The sequence below is a fragment of the Panthera tigris genome, chromosome A1, assembly GCF_018350195.1.
Source record: "Panthera tigris isolate Pti1 chromosome A1, P.tigris_Pti1_mat1.1, whole genome shotgun sequence".
NCBI classification, from domain to species: Eukaryota; Metazoa; Chordata; class Mammalia; order Carnivora; family Felidae; genus Panthera; species Panthera tigris.
The window spans coordinates 74,834,195-74,837,984 of NC_056660.1; positions in this window are offsets into that span (position 1 = coordinate 74,834,195).

Below are 3,790 nucleotides of genomic sequence, written 5' to 3' on the forward strand. Positions count from 1 at the left end.
TCTCTTTCTTTCTTTCTTTCTTTCTTTCTTTCTTTCTTTCTTTCTTTCTTTCTTTTTTTTTTCTTTCTCTTTCTTTCTTTCTTTCCTTCCTTCCTTCTTTCTTTTTTTGTTTCTTAACTTTTGCTGCTTTAAAACAATTGATTTCATTCGGGGTCTATTTTTAAGGCGAGAAGTTTTCTCACTTTAACAGGAAAAGTTTCCTCTACAAGATTACGGGAGGAAAACAAGAAAAAATAAAGAGTGTTTAACTTTTTTTTTTTTTTTAAATAAAGTAAATCCAATTGCAGACAAACAGCTGAAGCCATGATAATGAATACATATTCTCTGGTAAAAAAGCAATGGTAAAACAATCCAATTTCAATTTTTTTCCTTAAATAATTGGACCATAGTATTGTCACAGGATTATACCCTGACTCCCATGTAAGACCAGCTACACAGCAAATTTCACAGGAGATTATGAGGACTTCACAAATCAAATATGGAGATATATTCACCACATGAATATATTAAATACAACACAAAATACGGGTTATATGACAACAGAGTTTTTAATCAAAAACATTGAATTAAGCCTCAGATTCCTGTAACAGGGCAGTCATTTCCACAAATTCAACGGCTTAATAGTACATCCTGGTAAAATTATTCAGGGGATTTATGGCTGGTTGACGTTTTGTACTCCAACAGTGTCATTCTCACTGGCCCCCATTACGAATGGCTTTATTTTGGGTTAAGGACTCATCTTTCCTATAAGACCGTAAGGGTCATCAGGTCAAGGTCTTTACGCTAAGTGTCTTTAGAGCTTTTGCACATTACACATTGCTTGCTTCCTACATATTACCTGGACATACAATATGTAATTGTAAAATGACTTCAAACAGTCTATTTAATAAAACCACATGAATGAATTATCTTTCTTGGCTGAAATCGCACTCTAAGAACAGAGTATTGACTTCAGCTCTAGCCTAAAGTGGGGCCTGAGAAATTGCAAAGGCTCAGAGAAGAGCCCCAAAGTAATTTTAGGGCAATATTCAGCTGGAAGTCTCAGAAAGCAAGGCGCTTTTAATGACAGTCTACTGGCACTTGACATAGTTGATGTGGGATGAAGAGCTGTTCCCTTTGTTCTGGAAAGCAGAACAACGACGCTGATGATGTGAATTAAGTATGCAGAGGTACTATAATATCTTTTATTCCTAAATTAACCAAATGAGCCCATTGCTGGAGACCGGAGAGCTCTTTCTGCTCTGACTGTGTTAGCAAGAGCCTACAGTAGATTTCAGAGAAGCAGGAAAACCCAACTCTGTATTCACTGAGGCTGTTGGATTGACCAGATTGTGGCCATTTCTCCCTCTAATGACAGTAACAAAGTGTCTCAGGTTGTGTGTGGTGTTGATGGATCTAGAGAGGGAGTGCCAAAGAAGCAGGAGAGAAAAAGACAATCAAAGCATAAAAGAGGATGTATTCTAACAAATAAAAAAAAATACCTGTCTTAAAGTAATTATTTTTTTATTCATAGGAGCAAAATGAAATTTATGTACTTTCTACTTTTATTATTCTAGAATTTGATGAAGCTCTTTCAGAATGTGTTATTAGAGAACAGGAAACAATCTTTCTTGCTCTTATGCAAAAGATAAGTTAGTGAAAAACGAGCTATTAAATCTTTTTAATTGTTCAGTAATGATTAATAAGCTATAAATAATTGTGGTGGTGATATTAACTGATGCCATCACAGAACAATAAATTTATGCAGGGCTTTGCAAAATCAACTTCAAGTGAGCCTCAGAAAACCCTGGCTTCCGGACTATTTACTTTCACATAAAATATACCACAAACAAATTTAATTAAAAGATCAGAATTATCACTTTAATAGGTGGAATTTTTCCCTCATTAGATCTCTTTATTTGTCTTAATCTATAGATTCACTTTATTTAAGATCAAAATGAATACTATACCTAACATTTGGTAACACTTGTGTCATATATTGGCCTGATGACAGAAGGTTAGTATATATCATAAAGGTATATACTTAGCATCTTAATTATTTTTATATTTTTATAATCCATCATAAAAATCTGCACAGTTGAGAATACCTTAATACGCTTAAAAGTACTGTCTCACAAATAATTTACTGATGCATTTCTCTATTATTCAACAAATATTTATTTCATGCTTGCTGTGTGTCACTTGTGTGAGATATTATGAGGAATTCAGTCGTGACCCAAAGAGTAGCCCAATGAGGGAGACGGACAGACAATCAAACCATGACAAGAGGGTGTATTGGAGGTAGTGAGAGAAAATGGGAGCAGGGATTTCTAGATAAAGTGGTCTGGGAAGGTCTGTTAAGGACTTCATCCTTGAACTGAACACTGGAACTTAAGAAATAGCTGGCCAGGAAGGAAGAGTTAGGAAAAGGAAGAGGGAAGAGGTTGGATGAAGCCTCCAACCAATCCAAACCCCCAGCCCAATGTGGGAGCATCGGGTCTAATGAGCCTTTGGCTCCTGGGTGACAGAGAGGAAATCAATAGCGACTCCATTCCAGTGGGGAGTATTCTTCAAGAAACACCTTTTAGGGAAAGGGATGGAGTTTTGTTTGGACATTTTCTGTTCCTCGTATTTGTGAAGCATTTAAGCATAGACTTTTGTTGGATCAACAAATCGGAAGTCATGAGACCCAGCAGAGCTGGAGACATAAAGCTTGGCATCATCAGCATATTTATGGACTTAAAACCGCAGGGAGAGTAGAAATCAGGGAACCGGGGGAGGATTCGGATGCTCAGCCTGGAGGGGCCTGGAGCCTGCATGGAGAGCGGGCGTCCTGATTACTGGGAGGCTGTGCTAACGGAGGAAGCAAGCATCTTGCTGCTAAAGGCAGTCGAAAACTGAGGAAGTGGGAACACCTACAATCTCTTATTTCATCAGGCGTGGTTTTATTATGGAATATGGAAGTTGTACATGGGTTGAGGGGAATGATCCTTCACAATATGATGTTTTCATGTATAAAAGGCGGTCACCGCAGAAACACGAGTGTAGGGACTTGAGCTCATGGTAAGGTGCCACTGTTTGATCACAGAGTATTTGATTTTAAAAAAAATTATTTTTAGAAATGGTAAGGATGAAGGGTGTGAAGGTTGGGGATCCAGGGACAGTAGTATTTCCAGGGGACATCAATATTTTTTTTAATGGAGAAGAGACAGCACGAGGTTTTTAAAAGAGAGTAGCAATACTGTTGCCAGACTTAGCAGGTGCGACCACAGGGTGCCTAGTAAAATTTGAATTCCAGACGGCAAGGAGAAATGTTTTATATATGTGTGCCCCTTGCAGTCTTCGAAAGAACGCATGTCCCTGTAATGAGTGAAGGAATCATGGGAAATGAGGAAATGTCTCGAGCAGACATCACAGAGAGCAGAGACGAAGGTTCTTCAAGACACAAGAGGGACAAGTGTCATGTGAGGCTGCATCAGGCAGGTGGCACTGAATGTGTAAGTGGCGTCAGGCTGCCTAACTGTGGGATTTTCTTCAGGAACATTCCATCGCAGGTATAAGGAAGATTGAGACATAGATTGGCAGTTGGTTGGGTCTATCGAGTTGTGGGTTTGGTGAGCCAAGCACAGTGAAAGGAGAGGAATACAAGGGAATGGGGAGGGGGGTATTTTTTAAAGAGTAGTTATGGTGATTAAGCTAGATAAGGATGTGATTTCAGGGATATTGCAATTTCTGGTGATGAGAACCTTTGTGATGTCATCTTGGGAATGTGGAACTAAGGGCAATGGGAATAAAAATGTGAGGTGACCAC